The sequence below is a fragment of the Danio rerio genome, chromosome 10, assembly GCF_049306965.1.
Source record: "Danio rerio strain Tuebingen ecotype United States chromosome 10, GRCz12tu, whole genome shotgun sequence".
Classification (NCBI taxonomy): Eukaryota; Metazoa; Chordata; class Actinopteri; order Cypriniformes; family Danionidae; genus Danio; species Danio rerio.
Window position 1 is genome coordinate 1,536,132 of NC_133185.1, and position 19,843 is coordinate 1,555,974.

The window sequence follows — 19,843 nt, forward strand, 5'->3', positions numbered from 1 at the left end:
AGCGTTTCTGCCTGCAGTGTTTTGTCTTCTCATCTTGATCAACTACTTAAGACACACACACACACACACACACACGTGATTGTTCTGCTTCTGCTGGGTTTCTCCAGGTCTTTCAGCTCCAGCAGTGATCAGAGAAAGACGCTCCTCATGAATATGCAGATGCAGAACAATGAGTCGCTGCGGAGCGCAGGCTTTGAAGTCACTGGGAATGCTGGGTCAAGCAAAACAAGACTCAAAACAAGAGGACGGAGAACAAGCGTCACAGCCAGGGGACGTGCGGGGGACGAGACCAGTAATCAGACCTCTCACGCCTGAGAAAGAGCTTTGAGATAATACACTGAAGCCAAAGTGTTGAAGTGAAGCGGTTAGCAGGAACGCTGAACTGCTCTACACTGGAAACAATATTCGTCAATGAACAGTTTCAGTATTATTGTGTGTTTTGGGTTTATTTACAGCGGTGAAATGCATTATGGGATGTTATTCTCTATCCACTTTTGAGGCTGAAGGGCTTTTGCAGCTAGAAGGGCATCCGCTGTGTCTCTGGCCTCACCTAAACCCTAACCCGAACCCTAATAACCCTCACAGAAATAACAAATCAAAGAAGAGATGACAACACCTGGCTCAGTGGTTAGCACTGTGGCCTTACAGCAAGAAGGTCGCTGGTTCGAGTCCCGGCTGGGTCAGTTTGCATTTCAGAGTGGCGTTTGCATGTTCTCCCAGTGTTGGCGTGGGTTTCCACCAGGTACTCCGGTATCCTCAACAGTCCAGTGGGTTGCAGCTGGAAGGGCATCAGCTGCATAAAACATATGCTGGATGAGTTGGCGGTTCATTCCGCTGTGGCGACCCCTGATTAATAAAGGTACTAAGCCGACGAGAAAATGAATGAATGAAGAGATGAAAACAAGTGAATCTGACCTGCTTTACAAACACTGAACAGGCTGAAATGGGCCAAATAAAACAGGAGAGTGTGTGTGTAGTGAGTGTGTTTAGTGAGTGTGTGTGTAGTGCTTCTGCAGACAGTACAGTGGTTTCGGTCTGGTTTCTGCACACACTTGTTTACGACTCCAGTGAAACTGTATTACAGACAGAATCATTACAGAAACACCCACAGCTACTGCTTAACAACAAAAAACAGGAGAACCAACATCCCATACACACAAACACACACACGCAAGCAGGCGACATGCTGAGGCGCTCAGGCATCAGCTGCAGTCAATAATGTGCATGCATTCATCTATGCATTTGCTTTTAAGGTCTGTTTTTAATCTCTTGAGTATTTCACATATAACATTTATCCAGAAGCAGGCCAGTGTCGTTTAGTTTAGGACATTAGTAAAGGTTTGGTCCTTTTTCCGTATTTTCTGTCATCATCATAATTAAACTATTATCATTGCCGTCGTCATTATCATCAATGTAATATTATTATTATTATTATTACTATTATTTTTAATAATTAATTAATTAATGTATTTATTTATTTATTTTTATTATTATTAGCATCAATATTAATATTATTACTGTTATCATCAGTTCTTTATTATTATTATTATTATTATTGTTGTTGGCATCATTTTTATTATTATTATTGGCATCATTTATTATTATTATTATTATTATTATTATTATTATTATTATTATTAGCATTGATATTATTTTTTACATTTTATTATTGTATTATTATTATTATTATTATTAATATTAACATTATTATTATTATTATTAATATTAACATTATTATTATTATTATTATTATCATAATCATCATAGTTATCACCATCATCATCATCATTATTATTATATATTATTATTGTAATATAAGTAGTAGTAGTAGTATTGTCCTCATCATAATTAAACTATTATTATTGTCGTCGTCATTATCATCATTGTAATACTATTATTATTAATATTTTATTATTATTATTATTACTATTATTATTATTATTATCATTATTGGCATCAATATTAATATTATTACTATTATCATCATCAGTTCTTTATTATTATTATTATTATTATTATTATCATCATCATAATCATTATAATTATCCAATTATTATTATCATCATCAATTGTTTATTATTATTATTATTATTGGCATCAATATTATTATTTTTATTGCATGTTATTATTGTGTTGTTGTTGTTGTTGTTGTTGTTATTATTATTATTATTGGCATTAACATCATAATTATATTATAATTATTTATAGTTATTTTTGTTATTATTTTTATTATTGTCGTCATCATCATCAATATAATTTTATTATCATCATCAATTGTTTAAATATTATTATTATTATTATTATTAGTAGTAGTAGTAGTAGTAGTAGTAGTAGTAGTAGTAGTAGTAGTAGTAGTAGTAGTAGTAGTAGTACATTTGAGCTATTTTATTGGTGGAGCACATTTTACTAAAAAAAATATTTTCAGACAAAGTTAATGTTGAATTCAACATGTCACTTGATGCTTCTTTTTAATTATTTGTGAAATTAACAAGCAGTTTCTGAGAGTAAAATGTAAGCAATTTTCCAAATAACACTGTCCCCTTTTCCCCTCCAGTCTGAGCATTACTGTAAATGTGTTTTTCCACAGCGAGGTCTGACAGGAAATGCTGTGCTGTGTGTTGTGCGTGTAGCGTGTTGTGTGTGTGTAGCGTGTCACAGGTGTGGATCTTAGCGTGTTCTGCTCTGGGTTTTGTGTGAATGATGAATGTGTGAAAACACGCGGCCGAGCTGCCAGACTCACAGGAGCGTTTAATGAAGGGATTGTTGTAAGTGTTTGAGCACAATGGAACCCAATTAAGACAGTCCAACAAAGCTGAACCCACACCGGAGGTCACGACCCCGACCCATAAACCCTCGCTGACCCCCACACCTGCCTGATTACATTAGACTCCAGCAGACTCGAAGCAGAATCTCACACACTGCTCAGATCTACTCTACTGTACTCTTCAATTCAATTCATCTTCATTTCTCTAGCGCGTTCACAGTGTAGATTGTGTCGCAGCATAAACTCAGAGCGCTCAAATTAACTCTACTCTACCGAACAACTTCCAAAAACTCGGAGCGCTCAGATAAACTCTACTCTACTGACAAACTTCCATAAACTCCCACACTGCTCAGATTAACTCTACTCTACTCTTCAGACTAGCTTCCAGAAACTCCCAGTGTTCACATTAATTCTACTCTACAGACACTGGCTTCCAGAAACTCAGAGCACTCAGATTAACTCTACTCTACTCTACTCTACTCTACTCTACTGACCAGCATCCAGAAACTCCCACACTGCTCAGATTAACTCTACTCTACAGATCAGCTTCCAAAAACTCCCAGACTGCTCAGACTGACTAGACTTTACTCCACTTGACTCTACTCACCATCATCCAGAAACTCTCACACTGCACAGATTAACTCTACTCCACTCTACTGACCAGCTTCTAGAAACTCGGAGCTATCAGATTAACTCTGCTCTGCTCTGCTCTGCTCTGCTCTGCTCTGCTCTGCTCTGCTCTGCTCTGCTCTGCTCTGCTCTGCTCTGCTCTGCTCTGCTCTGCTCTGCTCTGCTCTGCTCTGCTCTGCTCTGCTCTACTCTGCTCTACTCTACTCTACTCTACTCTACTCTACTCTACTCTACTCTACTCTACTCTAGCCTGCTTACATACCAAATTAAAAACTTAAAGTATGTTGATCATACATTTGGCGATAATCAAAATAATGATCAAAATAATGGCTTAAAAACGAAAAAAATCTATTTTACTTAACACAATTGTCTTATCTTGTAAAGCACACTTTAAGAAATAAAAGATGTTAAAGGTCCAAACTAAATTATTTAAAATTTTAATTAGAAACCAATTTAAACAGGCGTACAGGAAAGTGGCGTAAAGTATTTCATTCTCATGCTCAACGAGAAATTTTTATAATGAGCAAGACAATGGAGTGAAGATCAGTCGAGATAAGCTGGTGACTGACTGAAGATAAAGTGTGTGTGCTCTGTGTGTGCTGAAGGAGGGCTTGTGTGATTATGGACGTGTCAAGAGTTCATGACCAGCGCTCATATTCACACTGTACAGACAAAGCCATTATACAGAGCTGCGCTAACGAGCCTCTGAACAGCAGACTGACGCCACCTGCCAATTAAAATCCCAAACCTAGTTGAACACACACACACACACACACACACACAGCACAAACCAAGAATAACATGCGCCGAGAGCCAGCAGACAAAGAGCAGACTGGAAAACAGCACAAAAAAAACTGATCCTCTCAACAACATTTGGAAGAACATTACTGGGAAGCACCCATACACACTCATTTAAACACACTCCTTTAAACTTCAGTGATTCATGAGTCAAGAATAAACTATTGGTTGTCATGATTCAAGAAAGAACTTCATTGGTTCTCATGAGTCAAGAATGAGCTTTATTAGTTCTCATGAGAACAGAATGACCTTCATTGGTTCTCATGAGTGAACACTGACCAGTATTGGTTCTCATGATTCAAGAAAGAACTTCATTAGTTCTCATGAGTCAAGAATGAGCTTTATTAGTTCTCATGAGTTAAGAATGACCTTCATTGGTTCTCATGAGTCAAGAATGACCTTCATTGGTTCTCATGAGTCAAGAATGACCTTCATTGGTTCTCATGAGTCAAGAATGACCTTCATTGGTTCTCATGAGTCAAGAATGACCTTCATTGGTTCTCATGAGTCAAGAATGACCTTCATTGGTTCTCATGAGTCAAGAATGACCTTCATTGGTTCTCATGAGTCAAGAATGAACTTCATTGGTTCTCATGAGTCAAGAATGACCTTCATTGGTTCTCATGAGTCAAGAATGAACTTCATTGGTTCTCATGAGTCAAGAATGAGCTTTATTAGTTCTCATGAGTTAACACTGACCTTCATTAGTTCTTATGAGTGCAGAATAAACTTCATTAGTTCTCATGAGTCAAGAATGACCTTCATTAGTTCTTATGAGTGCAGAATAAACTTCATTAGTTCTCATGAGTCAACACTGATCTTCATTGGTTCTCATGAGTCAAGAATAAACTTCATTGGTTCTCATGAGTCAAGAATGAACTTCATTGGTTCTCATGAGTCAAGAATGAGCTTTATTAGTTCTCATGAGTTAACCCTGACCTTCATTAGTTCTTATGAGTGCAGAATAAACTTCATTAGTTCTCATGAGTCAACACTGACCTTCATTGGTTCTCATGAGTCAAGAATAAACTTCATTGGTTCTCATGAGTCAAGAATGAACTTCATTGGTTCTCATGAGTCAAGAATGAGCTTTATTAGTTCTCATGAGTTAACCCTGACCTTCATTAGTTCTTATGAGTGCAGAATAAACTTCATTAGTTCTCATGAGTCAAGAATGACCTTCATTAGTTATTATGAGTTCAGAATAAACTTAATTAGTTCTCATGAGTCAACACTGACCTTCATTGGTTCTCATGAGTCAAGAATAAACTTCATCAGTTCTCATGAGTCAAGAATAAACTTAATTAGTTCTTGTGAGTCAAGAATGACCCTCATTGGTTCTCATTAATTTTATTAGTAGCATGAATGGTTAAAATCTAACATGTTTGGAGCAACACAAGGGAGAGTAAACACTGACTGAATCTTCATTTTAGACTGAACTGAGGCTCTTTGTCAATGTAAATCACCTGCTCACAATCAGCTGTAGGACGGTTTGTGATGTGTGCTATGGAGTGTGTGAGTGTGTGTGTATGTGTGTGTCCTGTCAGCACTCAGACACAATGAATGCTCAACAGTGAGGTGACAGCAGGTGTAGGAGCATCAGACACGCTCCAACAACCAAATATAGACCAGAGACTGTGCTCCGACCCAGAACATCAACACACACCAGCATTCTCAACCAGGAGTGTGTCATACAGACACACACACACGCACAAACACACACTATTCCTGTATTTATTAGCGATTGTATAGGCTGCAGTAGTTTCTCTATTGACTCATTATTTATTAACTGTTTAGTTTTTTAATTATTATTATTCATATTAAATTATAATATTGACTTAAAGCAATGAGAGTTCTCTCTAATATGCTGCAGGTTATTCAGGCAGATATTAGACTCACCTGTGTGTCACTCAGTCCGTGTTTATGATCATCTGCCCTCCACTGACGCTCACACACCTGAGAAACAGACAGAGAGAGAGAGACACTATCAGTCAATATCAGACTAACACAAGCAACGCATGCAGTCCCATATACTGAAAAACCAGCACACAGTCCACTAGTCTGTTGTTCATGGGCAAATATTACAAGCACGCTGTTTAAAGGTTCACGAAACCCTCGAGTACTTTTTTTGAGATGTTAACAGATGTGTGTGTGTTGAGCATCAGTTAAGACAATGTCAGCACCTGTCAGCTGTAATTGTGGAGTAAACTGGATAATGTTTTGTCAGCTAATTTCAGCTTCTGGTTTTAAAATGATTTTGGGGGCGGGATCAAAATCAGTGATGTAGCGCAGAACTGCAAGTGCAAAGATGACGCACTCATTATTATTCATAGCGGAGTTTTCTTATCCTATGAGAAGAGCCGGCTGCTTAATTATTCATGACTGCACGTGCTTTCCAAAGGCAAAGCAGACCTGTTAGTGCCAAGCTGTGAGACACGGACCCGCGGCACACAGTATTTAGCCGTTCATGAAGGGTCCTATGTGTTTGTTTCCATGACCCACGGGGTTTGTTGCATGTGTTTCCCCAAGATGCTGTCAGCGCCGATACAGCAAAAGTGTGTGTGTGCTGCAAGCATTTTTGTCAGGAGAGCAGTACGAGAGTTGGAGAATGGCGGACGTTGTCTGTTATCAGGAGTTCGTTCACATTTAGACACATCACCGTGCTGCTGTGTTCACCTAAATCCTCCAGATTACCAGCAGCAGGGCTGACGGTTAAAATAGACAGGGCAAGAGACCAGCAGCACTGAGTCAGACCCGGGGATTGAGGGAGAAGTCCTCATTTATAGTGTCTATATGAACACAATTATCTTTATAATGATATAAATTGTGGTTATCTGTGTATGAATTTACGAATAACAAATGTAGCAGGGCATTAGTTTATTTCTTTGCATTTTAACTTTGTAAACTATAAACTCATGCGTCTCCTCACGGTTTGTGCCTCATTTTGTGAACCAACTGACAACAGTTGCTCGCTCCCCTCCTTCTCCCCAGCTGGCCACACCCACACCTGCCCTTTGCTCGTGGAGCTCCGCCCACTATCATGCATCTTTTGAAAAAATTCGGAGGTAGACCTGAACCTGAATGATTTCTGTTCTCTTTGCCATGATGACAATAAATAATATTAGACTAGATATTCTTCAAGACACTAGTGTTCAGCTTAAAGTGACATGTAAAGGCTTCACTAGGGTAATTAGGGTAAAGTTATGGTAATTAGGCAAGTCATTGTATAACAGTGGTTTGTTCTGGAGACAATCCAACACTAATATTGCTGAAGAGAGTGAATAATATTGACTTTAAAATGGCTTTAAAACAATTAAAAACTGCTTTTATTCTATTATTCCTGCATCTGTGCAACATTATTTGTTAAATAATTGACAAAGATTAAATATTGCACATGAAGGCGAATAATTCTGACTTCAGCTGTATATTACACATTACTGGACACCGGTGAAGCAAGAAACAGATTTGCCGACATGATGAACGAGTGTTTTCAGGATGGAGAGCATGTTTTCATGATCTGATCGATCTGTGTGTGCGTGTGTTTCTCTTCTGCTAATGTATCTCCATAACCTCTGCAGTCGATAAACGCTGGAAGCGCTGAAATCCATCTCTGAAACCTCACTCTGCTGACTTACAGTAAAGCTCAGGGAATATTCCTGCCCGTCTGAGACAAAGCACACTCAAACACTTGTGCTTATAAGTGCAGTTGAAGTCAAAACTATGTATTTTTTCTTTGTCAATATTTCCCAAATGATGTTTAAAGGTGCTGCGTGTGTGTGTGTGTGTGTGTGTGTGTTTGACTCGTCTGCAGTATAAAAACACAATAATATGTGTGGAGATATTTCAGAGGCATGCTCAGTGAACATTCCTGTTTATCTGAAAAACAATGCTGAAGTCAGGTATTCTGAGGGGCAGTTCAGTGTGTGTGATGTCAGGCTGTCAGTGTGAGTGTGTGTGAAATATCTTGTGTGTGTGTGTGTGTGAGTGTCATCACAGCGCTTTATCTGAAGGTTTGCTTTTGTCTGGGATGGTCTCTGCGCTATTCATCAGAGGATCCAGTTTCAAGTCAAACGCTGTCGTCTCACACTGATCTATTGTGCAGATGAGCACACACACACACACACACACACACACACACACACACACACACACACACACACACACACACAACACACACACACACACACACACACACACACACACACACACACACACACACACACACACACACACACACACACACACACACACACACACACTTATCAACGCAAGCACTGAGATTTCTGCTGAACCCTGATGGGGCTCATCATAATCTTCCAAGAAAATAATGAGTCAAGGAACATTATCAATTATAATCAGTCTGCTGAAATGCTGAGCTCTTTGTCTTGTTTTTATTGAAATATCAAAACATAATGTTAGATTATTGTGAAAAAAGACAATCAATTTTACTGGTTTAGAAAATGCTTCTAGATTTAGGAGTTTGTATAATTTACTAATTAGATTGGTAAAAACCTCTAGGTAAGGAATAATTATTTTATTTTATGTATGACTATCTTCTTTTTGTGAAGATTGTTTTTTATGCAGGAAACCAGAACTGACATGCATTTATTACTTGTAAAAAATATATATAAATAAACAATATAAATAATCAAATAAAATAAAACAAAATATAATAACAATAAATAATGATGATAATGATAATAATAATAATAATAATAAAATGATAATAATAATATTAATTAATAAATAATAAAATACTACTACTAATAATAATACTAATAGTACAAAATTAATAATAATAATAATAATATAATACAAACAAGTAAATAATAATAATAATAAATAATGTAATAATAATAATACTAATTACACAATAATAAATAATAATTTAATAATAATTTAATATTAATAATAATAATAATAATAATAATAATAATAATACAAATTAATAAACAATAACAATAAATAATGTTTTAATAATAATAATAATAATTAATAATAATCTAAATAATAATAATAAACACTGCTCATTTGAATAATAATACAATATTAAATTAAATGTTTTATTATTTTTAAATAAATAATTCACATAAAGGAATAAAATATAATAATAATAATCATAACAATAATAGTAATAAAAACAACTACAATAATAAACACTGCTCACCTGAATAATAATAAATTAATAAATAAAATGTTTTATTGTTTTTAAATAAATAATACAAATAATAAAATAAATAATTAATAAAGTAAAATAATAATATTAATAATAGTAACAACAACAACAACAACATTAATAATAATAAACACTGCTCGTCTGATAATAATAATAATAAATTAATATTTTTATTAGTTTAAATGCATGATTAAAATATTAAAATAATTAATAAAACATTAATAATAATAATAATAATAATAATAATAATAATAATAATAATAATAAATAAATAAACACAGCTCATCTGACCAAAAATAAATTAATACATAAAGATTACTATTACTTTTTAAATAAATAAATAAAATATTAAATTAAATCCTAAATGTGACAAATCCAGAAGCTCCTCTTGCCAGCCTGTCACCTTACTGTTTACAGAGTACCTGCAGTGAAATCTTTCGGGTCTTCTAAGCTGCAGACTGAGTTATTATATTTCCACAGTTCAGGCCAGAAGCAGCATCTCCTTAATTAATAACAGTGTGAGTGCTCATAATCTCTGTGCTGAAATATGGGTCTGCAGATCACTCTCACTCTCACTCTCTCTCTCTCCAGTTTCTGTTTCTAGGATGATCAGCAGGATACACAATGACCATAAACAGGTGCTTCAGCTATTCATGCACAGGAGTATGTACAAATATATGCAGATTTATGTATATATGTGTGTGTATGTGAGGGTTTGAGAGAGTGTGTGTGTGTCTGTCTGTGTAGTATGTGTGAATATGTGTGTGTGTGTGTGTGTGCAATATATATATATTGGGTTGGAGGGGGGGGGGGGTTGTTGGGGTTTTATCGTGGATGAATGTATGGGTATATATTTATATATATGCTTGTGTGTGTCTATATGTGTATGTGAGTGTGTACATATGTGTGTCTGTGTATATCTAAGTGTGTGTATCTGTATGTGATGTGTGTGTTATTAAATGTGTTTGTGATTTGTGTGTGAGTGTGTCTATATGTACTGTATAGGTTAGTGTGTGTGTGCGTGTGTGTGTGTGTGTCTGTGTATATGGCTGCAATATGCATGTGTGATATGTGTGTAGTATGTATGTGTATATGTGTGTTTATGCGAGTATGTGTGCATGTATGCGTGTGTGTACATGTGTGCAATATATGTGTGTGTGGGGGGGGGTCTACATGTGCATGTGAGTATATGTGTGTGTGTGTCTTTATGCGTGCAATATACAGTATGTGAGTGTGTGTATATGTATGTGTAGTATGTATGTGTATATGCAAGTATGTGAGCATGTATGGTTGTCAATGTGAGTCTGTGTGTGTGTGTGTGTTTGTGCAATATACATGTGTGTTTGGTGTGTTTTTTTTTTTTACCTGTGCAATTTATAAGTGTGTGTGATATGATTGTGTGTGTCTATATGTGTATGTGTGCAATATATGTGTGTGTGTGTGTGTGTGTGTGTGTCTACATGTGTATGTGAGTACGTGTATATGAGTGTGTATGCTATTATGTGTGTTTGCGTGTATGTGTATGTTTGCAATATATGTGTGTGAGAGTATGTGAGTGTGCAATATATATGTATGTGTGTCCATTTAAGTATCTGTGTGTGTGTGTGTGTGTGTGTGTGTGTGTGTGTGTGTGTGTGTGTGTGTGTGTGTGTGTGTTATTCTGCAGCTCATGTTACTCTGCTCTACAGGGCGAATAACAGCTCGCCCGCATCATCAGCACACACACTGAACACCTTGAAGTGTTTCCTTCACAGTCTAATGGAGAAACGCAAAACACACACATACACTCATCCCAGACCCTCATCAAACACACACACACACACACACACACACACACACACACACACACACACACACACACACACACACACACACACACACACACACACACACACACAACCCTTAAAAGCGACAGTTGACACAAAAACAAGAGTCTGTCATCGTTCACTCGTCCTCCATTTACCTGTCTGAGTTTCTTTCATCTGTTCAACACAAAAGGAGATACTCTGAAGAATGCTGGGAAAAAAAGCCAATGAACTGCACGGCATTTGTGTTCCACTATGGATGTCTACAGCTGTGTTTCTACATAAAGTTTAAGTTTGTGTGTGTGTGTGTGTGTGTGAGTGTGTGTGTAAGAGAGAGAGAGAGAGGGCTCAGACTGCAGACATGTTGATTCACCACAGATCAGTGAGGATTTCAGTCAAATCCCCTTCATTCATCATCATCACGACACCACACACACACACACACACACACACACACACACACACACACACACACACACACACACAGTCTCATAATCAAACAACATTAACATCATTCTCCAAATACAACGGCTTGCCTATCTGTGCCGTTGATATTCCACTATTATAATGAAGCATTTCCACAAGGCTGTTGTGACGCGGTTAACGGTCCTCATAATCTTAAACCCTTGAAAGTTTTTAATATTTAGATTTTGAAAAAAAAAATGCATAAACATTTATATACATTTATGAATGTATTATATTATCTGTGTGTCAAATGACAAAAAACTAATTACCGCTTATGTGAGGCGTCTCTAATGCAACGTCTATGGAGCAGAGACTCCGGCCCCGTTTACACTAGTGCGTTTTAGTTTTAAAATGGCGTTTTAGATTAAAAAACGATCCGCGTCCACACTAGCGTTTCTGAACATATCTCCATCCACACTACCCCACCAAAACGTATATCACGTGATCATTCGCGCACTCTGGGCATGCACATTCTAGTATAAACAGGAAGCATGCGTCTCGCTCGGCATTTGGTTATTGTTAGTCAACAAGCGCCGGTTGAACAATGAACGCGATGGCAAAGAAAGCAAGAGAGGTATTCTTGTGGACAGACGACGAGGTCGAGTTACTAAACGTAACAAATGAATAACTGCACAATGCTGCCTAAAACAGACAATAGTGCAAACAACGCTCCCATTTCTGTGCACATGTTGTTGTTTACAGTGAAGGCTGGTCTGCTGTCTTCTAATAGCGTTAAAGTCATGTGTTATAGTCATGTGATAGGGGCTTGACGAATAAGGAAAGGATACGCAATGACACAAAAGCACCAATCAGAATCTCAACAGCCCCGCCACCGTTTTCAGATGTCTTCGTTTTCCCTCATCCACACTGAGACTGAGCAGCAGCGCTTCAGAATGAAAACGGCCTCTCCAGCGTTTCCGAAACGCTCCGTTTTCAGCGCTCGAAAACTGTGTAACCGTAGCAAAACTTTCAAACTAAAACGCATCAGTGTAAACGGGGCCTAAATCTGACATTATTCCCTCCTCTGGCTGCCGTTATCAGTCTCTGAAAGTCTTGATCACACCATCATGGAGTTTGCATGTTCTCCCGTGTTGGCGTGGGTTTCCTCCTGATGCTCCGGTTTCCCCCACAGTCTAAACACATGCGCTATAGGGGAACTGATCAACTAAATTGGTAGTGTATAAGTGTGTGAATGAGTGTGTATGGGTGTTTCCCTGTACTTTGTTGCATCTGAAAGGGCATCCGCTGCATAAAAAAATATGCTGTAATAGTTGGCGGTTCATTCCACTGTGTTAGACCCATAAGGTGGATTTGCACAGTATCGGTATCGTCGACTGCAGCCTGATTTTTTACTCAGTGTCAGATCAAAGAGGAAATCACACATCACCACTCCTCATGTATTGTTCAGCGAGCGTCTGTGTGTGTGTGTGTGTGAGCTCCGGCGTGTCTGATCAGCCGTGAAACTCCTGCTCTGATGCAGGATTGATGTGGACACTGAAGATCTCTGAGACTCTCAGATTCCTGCGGCTCCAGTGTCTCTCGGACGGGCAAAGGCCATCGGCACGCTCAGAAGAACAACACATGTGGAGAAGAGCCTTCAGACCAGACACACACACACACACACACACACACACACACACACACACACACACACACACACACACACACACACACACACACACACACACACACACACACACACACACACACACACACACACACACACAGCCTAAATCATGTGTGACGGACATCAGATACAGTGTGTGTGTGTGTGTGTGTGTGTGTGTGTGTGTGACTGTGATGGTATAAGTAAGCATGTAAATGTGTGTTATGTGTGTGTGCGTGCATACAGTATATGTGCATGTACACATGTTCTTATGGGTATGTTTGTATGATTTGTGTGTGTGTGTGCATGTATATGTTCTTTGTGTGTTTGAGTGTATGTGTGTGTACTTGTTGTTTGTGTGTGTGTGTGTGTGTGTGTGTATATGTGTGCGAGAGTTTCTGTGCATATACAGACCCGTGTGTGTGTGTGTGTGTGTGTGTGTGTGAGAGAGAGAGAGAGTTTCTGTGCATATAGAGATGTGTGTGTGTGTGTGTGTGTGTGTGTGATGGTAAAAGTGAGTGTGTGAATGTGTGTGTCAAGTTATGTTATGTTTTGTGTGTGTGTGTTTGCAGCTGTGTGGTCATCAAAAGTGTGCATTTACATAAGAGTATGAGTGTGTGTGTGTGTGTGTGTGTGTGTGTTATGTTATGTGTGTGCTTGCAAGTGCGTATGTGTGTGTAAATGTGTATAAGCGGGATTGTGAGTGTGTGTGAGAGGGTATGACTGTGTATGAGTGTGTTTATATGTGTGTGAGGGTGTGTTTGAGTTTGTGTGCGTTCATGTGCATGAATGTCAGTGTGTGTGGAGTTGAGTGTGCATTGTCTCTGTGTGTGTGTGTGTGTGTGTGTGTGTGTGTGTGTGTGTGTGTGTGTGTGTGTGTGTGTGTGTGAGTGGTGCAGCTGTCGGACGCGGGCGTGGGCAGTGGCACACAGGGATTTTCCATGCTGTAAGTTGTCCAGGTATGTGTAATTAAATCCCTTCACTTGTTTTGAAAGCTCTCGGAGTTCCACATTTGAGGCTTTCACCCAAAACCTGTGAAGCTCTGCTGGACGGCAGCTCAGTGTGACTCCCGTCTGTAAACCAGCAGCAGGTGACATGAAACACACACTGGAGAACAGAGCTGACCATACACACTCAGCAAGCCAACACCAGCAACATTACACATCATTCATTTACCTTCAGCTTAATCCCTTATTCATCAGGGGTCATCACAGAGGAATGAACCGCCAACTATTCCTGCATCTGTTTTACACAGCAAATGCCCTTCCAGATGCAATCCAGTATTGGGAAACACCCATACACAGTCATTTACACACACTCATACACTATATGCGCCATACACTTCTCACTATATATTTAGCTATACATGCGCTATAAATTTCACGCTATATATTTAGCTATATATGCACCATACATGTCGCTATATATTTAGCTACATATGCGGCATAAATCTTTTACTTTATATTTTGCAATACATGCGCCATAAATTTTTACTACACATTTCGCTATACATGCACTATAAATTTCTCGCTATATATTTAGCTATAAATGCGACATACATTTCTCGCTATATACTTAGCTATATATGAGCCATTCATTTGTCACCATATATTTAGCTATAAATGCGACATACATTTCTCGCTATATACTTAGCTATATATGAGCCATTCATTTGTCACCATATATTTAGCTATAAATGCGACATACATTTCTCGCTATATACTTAGCTATATATGAGCCATTCATTTGTCACTATATATTTAGCTATACATGCTCCATACATTTCTTGCCATTTATTTCCCAATATATGCACTATAGATTTCTTGCTATATATTAATTCCCTATAAATGCAGTATACATTTCTTGCTATATATTTTCCAATATATCTCTCGCTATACATTTAGCTATACATGCTACTCACATTTCTTGCTATATATTTCCCTAAATATGGGCCATACATTTCTCGCTATACATTTAGCTATATATGCGCAATACATTTCTTGCTATATATTTCCCTATATATGCTTCATACATTTCTTGCTACATATTAATTCACTATAAATGCGGTATACATTTGTTGTTATATGTTTTCCAATACATCTCCCAATATATATTGAGCTATATATGCTCCATACATTTCGCGCTATATATTTAGCTATATATGCACTATACATTTCTTGCTATATAATTAGTTATAAATGCGCTATACATTTCTTTCAATATATGTTGCTATATATGCATTTCACATATCTTGCTATATATTTAGCTATATATGCACGACATTTCGCTGTATAATTAGTTATAAATGCGCTATACATTTCTCTCTATATATGTTGCTATATATGCGCTTCACATATCTTGCTATATATTTAGCTATATATACACTATACATTTCTCGCTATATAATTAGTTATAACTGCGCTATACATTTCTCTCTATATATGTTGCTATATATGCGCTTCACATATCTTGCTATATATTTAGCTATATATACACTATGCATTTCTCGCTATATAATTAGTTATAAATGAGCTATACATTGCTTTCTATATATGTTGCTATAAATGCACTTCACATATCTTGCTATATATTTAGCTATACATGCACTACATTTCGCTATATAATTAGTTATAAATGCGCAATACATTTCTCTCTATTTATGTTGCTATATATGTGATATACATGTCTTGCTATATACTTTGCAATACATCTCTCCCTATATATGTTCTATGCATTTCTCGCTATATGCACGTTATACATTTCTTGCCATATATATTTCGCTATACAGTATATGCGCTGTACATTTTTTGCTATATGATTTTTTCTTTCATTATTACAGCAAACTGGATTGTAAAATGAATGATTTGTTGTACTCTCACATTGACTGCGCTCTGAGTTTATTAACTATGACGACTTCTATGAGGAAAAACCTGCAAATGAGAAAAGGCTCCATAGATGTAGATGAATTATACAGTGTTATACAGCAGTCTATGAGAGTAAACACTGAGCTGAAGGGTGGAGGAACACAGTTTGCTTCAGGAAACCAATAAAGCCGCAAAAAAAACGAGGGACCCCTGAAGAAAAGCAGGCGAGACTCGCGGATAGTTTATCCTCCAATTTCCTGTAGTCTAAACTCAGAGCCGCGGCACAAAGCTCTCATTAATGTAGCTGATGCTGGAGAAAAAGGGAAATAAAATAAACACGGCGCTGCAGGTGGAGGACGACAACCAAATGATGTTCACTATAGCAATGCACAATACTAGGGAAACTAGAGGACTGACAACATTTGCGATTCAATATCTTAGATATATAACTAACATGCATGACGCAATTTTATCAGCAATAAAAAAAGTTATTATTAATGTAATGATCATACTAATATAAACAGGTCACACACACACACACACACACATACAGTTAAAGTCAGAATTATTAGACCCGCATTTGAATTTTTAAAGTGAAAACTAACTTGGCTAGAATAAAATGAAATAAAATCTAAATCAAATAAAAGTAATTCAAAATTAAATAAAATGAATTAAAATTAAATAAATAAAAAGTAAAAGTTACGTAAAATTACAAAAAATATATAAAATAAAATGCAATAAATCAAAATACAATTAAACAAAAAGTAAATTAATGTAAAATTTAAAAAATTAAAACTAAACTAAACTAGCTAAAATAAAACACATAACACTTAGATGCTCAAATCAGATCTACCGTAAATGCCTTCAGTAAGTGCAGACAGATTTTCAGTGTGTGTGTGTGTGTGTGTGTGTGTGTTTCTCCTTTAAGATGAAGATAAGACTGCATGTGCTCGGCCAGATCTGTCCTGTGTTTTATTTGGCCTCATCTGGAAGCCGGTTCTGATACTGAAATGGATTCATTTGTATATTTATTCAGCTGCTCCACCGGCCCGACATGAAGCGCAGCCAAAATGCACAAATTAAAGTCAGAACCGCAAGTGTGTAGCGGCGTGTGTGTGTAGCGGACGCTCAATATGAGCCTGGGGTTGCCAGGCATTCCTGCACCGCTCATCCTGTGTGTGTGTGTGTGTGTGTGTGTGTGTGTGTGTGTGTATAAGTCGCCTGTTACTGTCGCAGCATTAAGGAAAACTGCACTGTTCCAAACGCCGCTCCAAAACAAACAGAGACGGGAAACACCTGACGCACTCACCTGCGCTTCAACAACACACACGAGCTGTGTTTGCATCCAAAGATGAGAATTAGATTTGTGCACAAAACTGGCCGTCCTTGGCACGGTGGCTTAGTGTGGCACTGTGGCCTCACAGCAAGAAGGTCACTGATTTGAGTTTCAGCTGGGTCAGTTGGCGTTTCTGTGTGGAGTTTGCATGTTCTGCCTGTGTTGGTGTGGGTTTCCTCCCGGTGCTCTGGTTTCCCCCACAGTCCTAACACCTGCGCTATAGGCAATGCCGGAGCAAGCTAAACTGGAGCTCTAGGCAAAGGACGTTCACGCCACTTTTGTTTTCATTTATTTGACTTTTAATACATTTTATTTATTTATATATTTTTATTTGTTTTATTGTTTTATATTTTTTATTTTGTTTAATATATTTCATTTATTTATTATTTATTTATTTACATATATTGTATTTATTCATTTATTTATTAATTTATTTATTTTTATTTAATTTATTTTTAATATATTGTATTTATTCATTTATTTATTTATTTTTATTTAATTTATTTTTAATATATTGTTTTTATTCATTTATTTTTATTTAATTTATTTTATGATATATTGTATTTATTCATTTATTTATTCATTTATTTTAACATATTTTATTATGAATATATTGTCTTTATTAATTTATTTATTCATTCATTCACTTATTTAAATTTATTTTATAATATATTGTATTTATTAATTAATATATTCATTTATTTTAATGTATTTTATTATTAATATATTTTATTTAATAATTTATTTATTTATTTATTTATTTATATATTAAAATTTATTTTATTTTTAATATATTGCATTTATTAATTTATTCATTCATTCATTCATTTATTTTAATTTATTTTATTTATTCATTTATTTATTTTTATTTACTTATGTTGACGCACCCACTATTCCACCTCTATGGATGCACCGGCCCTGACTATAGAGGAATTAATGAACTACATTGGCCTTCTTTTGAGGCGACAGTGCTAACCTACTGAGCCACTGTGTCACTCCATAATCATGAATATTCAGGGCAGAAACGATGATCAGTATTGAAATCAGTCAATTTGCTGGTACAAAATGGGAATCAGCCATGAAGAATCCTGATCTGCATCAGTAAACCCCTCACTGCCCAGATCAGATGAAGAGCACAGGCTTGAGTTACAGTGAAAACAGCCTGATCCAACACACACACACACACACACACTTCTCAATGAGACACACACACACACACACACACATAAGAGCAGAGTCTCACACACACTCTCAGAAAGAAACTGCTGGAAAAACAGTAACCAGAGCCAGAGGAGCTCCTGAAGCCGATCTGACAGATTCAGTAAATGCATACAGCTGTGTGTGCGTGTTTGTCTCCTCTAAACTATCACATTAATGATCACACACACACACACACACACACACACACACACACACACACACACACACACACACAGGACAGAATTACTGCGCACACAAGCTGCTGAAAAAACAAACACACACACACACACACACACCTGGAGCCTTACCTGTGCTGAAACATCTGCTCACACACACACAGATTTACTGCACACACAAGCTACTGAAAACACACTAACACACACATACACACACAAATTCAAGACAGAATTACTGCAGACACAAGCTACTGAAAACGCACGCACGCACACACACACACACACACACACATACGCACGCACGCACACACACAAGCTGCTAAAAACACTCACAAACACACATGTACACACACAGACACAAAAATGCACACACAAACATGTAGACACACACACGTACACACACACACCTACACAAGCACTCATGTGGGCGGTCCTGTGCAGATGAGCTCATGGCTGTGATGTCATAGTCATTATGGTTTTGTCTGTAGATACTGTATGGAGAGGTGTTGAAGCTGAACTGCAGTGTGTTTGTGTCTGTAAGATGATGATCATGATGAGCTCACACCTCACAGCTCCAGTCATCAGTGTTCACTCAGAGAACAGCAAACCAGACGGCCTCCAGCCTAAACAATGAGCGCTGGATGAAGGCCTAATGATTTTCACAGTGGCGCACACTTCATTAGCTGTGATCTGATCAATGGCTCTGCGTCTCGGAGGAGGAGTGACTGTGCGTGTATGTGTGTGTGTGTGTGTAGGCTGGAAATACATCGATACCCTGATCAATAGATCTCCGTCTATGCTTTGTTCATGCTCATCTGACAGAGAAAAAAAATTAACTAATTAATTAAAATATATTAATTAATTAAAATATATTAAATAAATAAATAAAATAATTAAATAAAAATATAAAAATGTATAAAAACATATAAAAATTTATAAAAATAAATGAATGAATAAGGATAAAATATATTAGAATAAAAATAAATAAAATTTAATATAATAAAAATTTAATAAAAATATTTT

General features: G+C 36.9%; 1 protein-coding gene across 5 annotated transcripts in view; it reads right to left on the bottom strand.

Moving 5' to 3' along the window:
• Positions 1-19,843, bottom strand: part of bmpr1bb (bone morphogenetic protein receptor, type IBb) — a 115,331-nt gene that overhangs the window by 78,583 nt on the left and 16,905 nt on the right. For all 5 annotated transcript variants that reach the window (XM_073913438.1, XM_073913439.1, NM_001145996.1 and 2 more), the window contains 1 exon segment: positions 6,092-6,148. The gene's annotated coding sequence lies outside the window, so the exon portion shown is untranslated.